The following is an 8767-nucleotide window of genomic DNA, read 5'->3' as shown; positions in this document are numbered from 1 at the left end:
TTTTGACGCACCGCCACCTCGTAAAATGTTCTGACCGGGGTTGTGAATCGTGGGAAAATAAATAATGATTGTGAAAAATGTGCTCCTTTTTATTCCGCACACCGTAGTACCACCAATGCGTTAATTTTCAGATCTTCCATCTCCAGGGGGCGGAGCCAGGATTTTGACTTTAGGGGGGCTGACTTCAATATTCTGAGATATCCAGTGTATGTTTTCCAATGGGCGCCACAAATGAATAAAACACATTTGATTGGATTTGAACACGGAGTTTATTAATAGGTCGGAGCCTCTGATGTGGCTAATAAGTTCGATAAGTTTGAAAGGCTGCCGCTCAAGCAGCCTGCAGGGCAGCACAAGGTGGCAGCCAGCAGCATTTTGCAGCAGCCGGATATCCGGTTATCCCGATTACCGACTTTCCAAAAATTTCAGGAGGGGCTAAGCCCCCCAGCCCCCCTCCCCCATGACTCCACCCCTGTCCATCTCTGCATCTCCACGGTGCATTCGTCACCACGTGGACGTCCCTGTTGGCCGTCAGGGACAGTAGGTTGCTCGGCCAGCACTCGCTGCTTGACCAGGGATGATTGCCGGTGGCAGCCAAGGTCTAAGACTCTTCCTCAGATAGAGCTGGAACGGCGTGCCGGGGGATAGATTCATTGTTGCATTGCGCGACCCTTAGAGAGAGAGGGAGAGCTACGGTTTTGGGGGGGGGGGACTTCGTCCAGGAGTGGATATATCAGAGCTGATGGCGATTATATCCGCCCGATAATTTCCCAAATGCCAGTGGCGCAATACGACACGCTCTTGAAAACTCACCAGCGAGCCCGCAGCCAGTTTTGCCGCCGCTAGCCGCCAAAGTACGCGACGGAAGTAGCCTTTGACGCTACGGCAAATTTGCCAGGGTGGGCCACACCGGGCAAGGTGGGACCTACCCGCCGCTTCTGCCGCGCAAAACGCACAGGGAGCGGCACGATCGGTTCTGGCGACGGGGCGGGGGTTGGCAGGACCCGAGCGGTGCTTAGCGGGGCCGTGGAGGTGGGGGGGGGGGTGAGGCTAAATAAGTTGAACCCGGCGCACGCACGTGCGCGGTCGAAATGGCTCCGGCAGAACCCCGCGCCGCCGCTGCGAATCGGCCGCTTGGCACCGACGGCGCGCCGCGCCGTAATTGACTCGAGCATTCCGAAGCGTTCCCATGCTTCACCGAGGCCATCCTCGGCCGCGCCGGCGAGAGCGTTTGCAGGTCCGGGCACGACTTCCGTCCATCTCTGCGCGAATAAATCATGCGCCCCTTTCGTCGGGAGAGAGAGGGGGAGAGGGAGACGGGCAGGATTGAGGGGTGCAGAGAGAGAGCTGGGGAATGAGCTAAAGTCACTGGAATGGCCCCTTCTGGAAGCGGTTTCCCACAGTGTTTAGCCACTGACCTGGCCTACCTCTTGATCTCGTTTAAGAAAAATAACGGTGATGTCACGGAGCGGTGCGATCTGGCACTCTCCCCAATTCTCTCCCCTCGCTCTCTCTCTCTTTTTCTCGTTTGCCAGCTCCCTCCCCGCCTCTCGCTAAGTTCCCTCTGTGTTGGCGTTAATGCGATAAAAACTTGTATCTCCTTCATTTAGCTTCTCCCAGTGTGAGGCTTCGCAGTATAGGTGTAGCAATTCAGGTTCCTCCACCCGGTGATTCGATGAATTGTCAAGTTTCCTTTCAAGACACTGTCATATGTTTTTTTTTTTACTCAAGTGGTGAATTTAATAGTGGCTGCTAATGGCTGCACAGGGGGACACGTGAATGATTCGGTTACTCATGCCGTACCATCACCAGACATGATCTGCCCACTGCTGGATGTAGGCCTCCGTAAGCGGTCACCACCTGACAGTCTCGCGATGCAGCGGCCCATATAGCACCTGAATGCGAGCTGCTTTCGTCGCTCCATCTCCGTGGCGGACGCACCACCCTGCTGGCCGCATTCCATCACCGACGGCTGCCTCTTTATCATTAACCTCGACCACTGGCCGTCATCGCTTCTAGCTACGTGTCCAACCCGAGCCCACTTGGCAGCGCCGATGTTGGCGTCTCGCGTCGCTCTTCCCTCCGCCATCGAGCCCATCCTGCCCCCCCTCCCCCCCCACCGATGACCTTTTCCCCGTCGTGCTGGCAGGAGATCTCCACTTCCCGTCGCGCTGCCCCTTTGATCGACGATCTCGTCGCCGGCGGTTGCGCCACCTCTCGCCGTAATGTTCCCAGCGCGCCGAACGGCAGCGCAACCGCGACGGCGTTCAGGCTCAGCCGAGCTGTTTTGCTTTTTTCTCATTACCGCAAAATTGCTTGCGAAACGCGAACGCGCGCCTTGTACGTCTTCTAAATAGCACGCCGCGCAGGTGTGTGCATGCGGGCGTGCGCGTGTTACGTAGAAAAAAAAACTACAAACAATAAAAAAACGCGCCGGATTGTTATTGCCAAGTCTAGCAGGGATATGTTTGTGTATCTCGATGTTCTACGCAGAGCTGTAACCGCCTTCCGTGAGATGGAGCTTGTTGTTGTTGTTGTTGATTCCGGTGTAGTTAAATTGCCACTATTGTTCAACGGGCAAGCCAGGCTTAGGCGCTAACAATTCGTACACGGCAATAACGTTAATGATGTATTGCCCCCACCCCCCCGTTCAATCCACTGCTAGCTGAAGGCCTCCCCCAAGCTGTGGAGGTGACGGGGGATATTTGACCATACTGATGGTCAGCTGTGGGTGCGGGATGGCGAAGAGGGAGCCCATGACCGGTTCAGGTAAAAACTCGCAGCTGACGATAGCCGTAAGTAATAATAATAATCATGAAAGTTGGATCGCTGGTGTTATACCAGAGTGCACTAACTGCTGCGCCGCTGCTCAGCCCTGCTTCAACCTTCACAACTTACTCATTGCACTTACTAACGATTTTTCCCCTTTTGGGAAACCACATTTTAATTTGAGCCCTTGGACTGCACACAAAAGCTTACAAACATCATTTGGGGGGGGGGGGCTTTTTATATATAACATTGACTTGTGCTAAAAATAATCCTAATGATGGAATGATTTGGTGACCTTTATATAGACCTTTACACGAGAGCCAATTGAGACAAAGAGCTGCTTCATTCATTGATGAATGCTCTGCTTTAGGCGTGTATCAACTCACTGCTCCCCCCCATCACCACCACGCCCCCCCCCCCGCTTATTTATATATTATTTAGTCAACCGTTGTACATTGGCTGGCCATTTTTAGAGATGTTCTACGATCAACGTAACGATTACATTAATTACTCTTTGGTTCTTTCGGTAAAGTCACGTAGGTAGGAAAAATAAAATGAAAAATAATGTTTATAAAAAATAATCGTATTTCTTGTATTTTTCTACCTACGTGACTTTACCGAAAGAACCAAACAGTATGGATTCCTGCATTCACGAAAGCTTCAAATCAAGATTGATTAAATTAATTAACGAGCATTTATTTTCGCGTTGCTCAGATTAGGAAGCATCTAACATCGCGTGGTGGTAATGAAAGCTTAAGTCACGTGCCATCAATTTCGCTTAACGGAAATTTACTACTACTACCCCCCCACCCATCCACCCACCACCACCACAACGGCTTGCGATTAGAACCCTCAAGGAGAACCAAAAAACCAGGGCCGCCGCCATGGTCGCCACCTCCGTCTGCATTCAATCTTCGCAACAACAACAACAAAAAAACACAAACGGAGCGCGCGTTCGAAACCTCGCCGCTCGCTTTCGTGAGCGGCTGGCGCGAACTCAACGTACGTCGATCCACGTCGCTTCGCAGGTCAAAACGTGGCAAAGGACAAGGTCACTTGCGTGCACGAGAAAGAAAACAAGCTACCCATCAATCCTGCCCGATCATCTCTCCAAAACTCTCTCAGTAACTCCTGACCTCGCCCGACCTGTCCTCGGCCCGGACGAGACTTTTTTAAGGGATTGCTCAGCACCGCGATATGTCACCTGGCATTTCCTTCGGGGTCACGGGGTCGTGGGTCAAGGTCTCGAAACTCCAAAGACCTGTCAAGGGGGAGAGGGAGGACATGGCGGGGGGGGGGGGGACGGGAGGGAGGGTGGAGGCTCAGCGATGGCTACGTTAGTGTTTGTTGTTGTTGTGGATTGTGTGTTTGCCTGTGTGTGTGCGTCTTTGTCCGTGTGGCGCTCGCTAACAGCCGTTGCTGTTCATAGGCGTGCAGTAACATCACTTGCCCCCAGCAGCCTGAAGGGCTATATGGGGGATTTTCAACTTTATGGTTTTTTTTATCTTAAAGTAGTCTAAGTTGTATTTTGTAGGGAGAGGTAACACAGCGATGAGCAGACTGCATCACAAATTCCGCAATCTGTGTTCCACTCTCAGCCACGGCTAACATCAGTGGTGATTATCCGAATCGGTCCAGAGCCTCCCCTTGATCGACTCAGCCTTAGATGAGCACGTGGGTTGGCGGGGGGGGGCGCAAAGTCAGCACGAGGCCGTGGTTATGGTCACGCCACACACGCCACAGCTTGTTCACCGTTCCCATATTCATAGGCGCTCACTAAACTATTCCGCTACTTTTGTTTCTACCAGGTAAGGCCCACTGAGCTATATAGCTCTTTTTAAGAAGCGACCTGACCACAAATAATAGCTCAACGAAGTGGCTTATCACGTGGGAATGTACAGCAGCCAACTTCTCTAAACGCACGTTCAGTCTAAATGTGGAGGAAAAAAACGGAGAACCCCGAGAAAAATCCACACGCCCACGGGGAGAGAGACACGCACACTCCAAATATACAGCAGCAGCAGCAGGCGTCAGGGATCGAACCCACGACCTCCTGTACACCAGGCGAGATAGTTAACATCTCGCCACCGCTAACAACCCTTGCTCCCAACAGCTTGTTAAGGCTACACGGTTGTGGTGGTGGTAGGGGGGGGGGGATCTTAATCATTCTTTCAGTTTTTTTTTCCACCTTCCTGCCGGCGCTGTCCAGCAGCGTCTGGGGTTTGCGTGTCATCACCTCAAACGACGACCGCTGCACCCTCGCCCGTTAACCGGCGATCCATCGCGCGTTTCCCCCCACGTGCACAAACACGCCGATGAATCTTTCAGGGGGCCTCTCTTTAACGCGCGCCGCGTTGGGACGCCCCGACCATCGCTCGCTCGCCACGTCACACGATAAACTTTGAAAAGTAGTTTTGCCTCTCTGTTTCTCTCTCTCTCTCTGCCCCCTCTCTCTGTTCTACTCGCAAGTCGGTCGAGCTCCCACAACCCTCCCCACCTCCCCCCCCCCCTCCACAACCTCCCCCTTCACCAACCCACGCTCTGACCGGTGTGGTGAAGTATGGTCAAAATCCCGGACCATTGACCGCGGTATGGAGAGAGGTCTTCGTCCAGCAATGGATTGACGATGGGCAGGATGTTATGGAGATTAATTTTAGCTTGTCATCACCATATCATTGCGGCACAGGCTCAAATTTCGCTGTGGAAATTAGAAGACAGTTTCTGTGTGGAGAGGTCTTCATCCAGCAGTGGATTATTGGCAAAGGGTTACAATTACTAATTAGTTATAGTCAACAACAAAATGTAACAGCACCGGTAAAAAACTAAAAAAGAAAGTTTTGCATCGCTCCTGTGTTTTTCAACAGTGCGGTGCTTTAACGCATTAATGACCATAAATATGTAATAATATCCAAACGGAATCCCCGTCTTAATTATAACAGTGGAGTGGTGCCAGCACAGATGGGTTCGTCGGGTTGCGCGCGGAGCATTTAGGCAGATTTCAGCAGCTCCGCGTAATAATTGCGCTCATTAAACATTACTCAACGCGAGTTGAAATTCTCCAAAGTGTACTTCTCTCTAAAAAAACGAACCCGTGGCGGCTTTATAGCAGTCGTTGGCAAGAGGCCAGCTGATTTATGGTTTGGGTCCTAGAATCTTTCGGCATCAAGCGCGCTGCTACTTCAAACGCGCAGCTGGGAATTTGGTACAGCCATCGTTCTAAATGAAACCCCCCGAACATTCACCAGGTTCGCCACCTGTTCGCTATTTTACACAACGTCTCGCTTGGCGTTTACCGGCGCCGCCGCCGCACGCCGGTCGGTCGTCTTCGGCGTGCTCGTTCTCCGCAATGTTTAGCCACGTTTACGTAACCGCCGAAGCCTCCACTTAACCTCCGGGTGACCTTCGCTCGATCGATGGGCGGTCGCTCCTTCTCTGCCGCTCCTGCTGCTGCTGCTGTCACGCGGTCTGGAATGCCCTCCCCCACCCTGGCCGTCCGCTCTGCAGATACCCCTGACGTTTTGCCACTGCCTACGACTTTGTTTATTCTCCACGGCGTAGTGTCTTCATCCACAACCACACCACACTATTGTCTTTTTTTCTTCGCATGACAAAGCCAAAATCCCTCTCCCCTCGTATTTGCTCGTATAACCTTACAGAGAGCAACTATAAGAGAGAGAGAGAGAGTCAGTGCTCACCGCTCACTGATTTAACCTTTAGAGTACTCGGAGAATCGGAAAACTGCGGAAGCGCACCGCCCTGGCATGTATGTCGCAAACAATGGGCTCGCGCTGAACCGGATCCGTCTCAAACCACGAAATACGTGGACACCAAATGAACAGGTGGACATTAAGAGACTCTCTCTGCCTGTGCGTGACTGCGACTACAAACTCCAAACCCATGGGCCTTGTAACTTTGCACCGCCCCCCCCCCACGAATATAAATTAGAGTTACTTTGCGCAGCGTCTTGAAACGCGGTGGAATTTCGTTGCAAAAGGTGATGCGGATATCCTGCGATTTACGTGTTGCCGTCACGTCCGTAAAGGAGTGACAGTTGCATGTCATGTGAATTATTACATGTTATTATATAGTCAAGTAATGCATTGCTTATATTTAGTGACCGGCTTTTACCTTTTTCGCAATGCTTGCTGCTGTAATTCTCTGAACCGCCCACAGCGGACATCTGTGAAAAAGAGCTTCGTAGCTCATCGGATTCATCCTCCAGTCCTAACTATTCAGATAAAAAAAAAATGTTCGCGCCAGGTCGGTAACCGCCCCGTGAGTTTTTTTAAGGGGCCTGTCCAAGTGAACAAAACTAAATAAATAAAGAAGTGTTGCTTAGCGCATTATAGACCTCGTGACTCATGCTGGCAGACTCGGGTGAGAATTCTAGGCCAATTATTTATTTGATGCATGGGCCATTCTCTTTTTTCAATATTTATATTTTTTGTAAATGTGCCAAAGGCCGGAGTGATAAGTCAGCGGGCCTGCTTTGCTTGTTTGCAGCCTTCTATGGGTCTTTTGCTACCTCTGAAAGTAGATGCCTCGCTCACACGGTTTGCAAGTGTGATCTACCAACCCTCGCATGCTTTCATCGCGCGCGGCCAACGTATTACGGTGTTCGTAGTAACCATCATAACAACAACAACAACGACGACGCAATTTGTAACGCGCGCAATATTTCACAGGTGGGAATGACAGTGACTCGGGGGCACGGAGCCAAGGGAAGTGTCGTTCGAAAGCCGGAAGAGGGAAAATGGTCTGGGGGCCTTTAAAGTGTCTCCTGAAGGAGTTTGGAGCGTGAACGCCGCTGGTGAGAATGTGAAAGCGGCATTGAGACGGTGATGGCCCACGTTCCAGATGGCTGGGGAAGGGGGGGGGCTGCCACGGAGAATCGACACCCCCGGTAGTGACAGTCTCTGGTCCTGGATGCACACACAGGACGAGGCAGCCTGTGAGTCACGCCGCCGTGGAAGAGTTCTGCCACGAGCCGATGGTGGATGTGGTGCCGAGTGCGAGCGGCGTGCGTCCTGACAAAGCACAACTTCCTTTACAGTAAATATGATGTCTCCGATTCGGATTTTCTTTCTCTCTTCTCTGATCCATGTGTTCCGTGTCTATCCACTCGTATCAGCAAGGGGAAAGCAAGCGACGTGTTGCATTAGTAGGTCGGGGGTATTTTTTGATGGGACGCATGAACGACTTGCAAAAGAAAGCCTCCGTGCATGTCGGGTTTTTGCTGCCAGCGTTATGTTTTACGCTAGATTTTTTTTTTGGGGGGGAGGGGGGGGTTAGTCCACGTAACGATGTCGTCGCTTCAATCTGTGCCGTCAGGAATGCTCCACCACCCGATAGAGCCAAGCAGATTCAACGGCCCTCGGTGTACGAGCGTTTAATGACGTGTCAGTTATTATCGTTCCAGCTCACCGCCGGTAACTTTAAGAGTCACCGTCACTCGTTGCAGCATTCATGACTGCAATTATTCGCACGTTAAACGCTTGTGCCCATAATTGATTTGGCTGTGTTAGGTGCTGGAGGGTTCCTAACACTCAATTACGAACTTTGAATTAATAAAAGAAGGGTGTTTGAGGTTGCAGTGATACTCTAAGAGTCAAAGACTTAGACTTTCAACAAGGTATCTAGAAAATAATCCCGGGTGGATGCGTAGGACGCCATGAATTTTAAGGACAGGGTAATCAACGTGTATGTTTCATAATAGACCGTGGCAAGAAAGCATTGCAGATGTTGTCGATAAAAGGAGAGTTTTCTTCATCTTTGTGTGGCTGCTGTTGATGCGGGGCAGCAGCAGCTGGACATTTACATCGAGGGGGTAGAGCCCTGATGATTGCCCCCAGCAGTAGCGGGAGTGGAGTATCGCATCTGTGACGATGCCTCCCTTCGTGTTTTGTGAATAGGAGGAGGCTACGATGTTATTATGCATGATGGTGGAGGGCAGGTCATGTAGACAAGCATCGAGGGGTTCGCGAGCAAGGGGGAGACC

The sequence above is a fragment of the Petromyzon marinus genome, chromosome 9 (genome assembly GCF_048934315.1).
Source record: "Petromyzon marinus isolate PM22_M1 ecotype Great Lakes invasive population chromosome 9, UKy_Petmar_22M1.pri1.0, whole genome shotgun sequence".
Lineage (NCBI taxonomy): Eukaryota > Metazoa > Chordata > Hyperoartia > Petromyzontiformes > Petromyzontidae > Petromyzon > Petromyzon marinus.
This window is presented reverse-complemented; position numbering follows the sequence as displayed.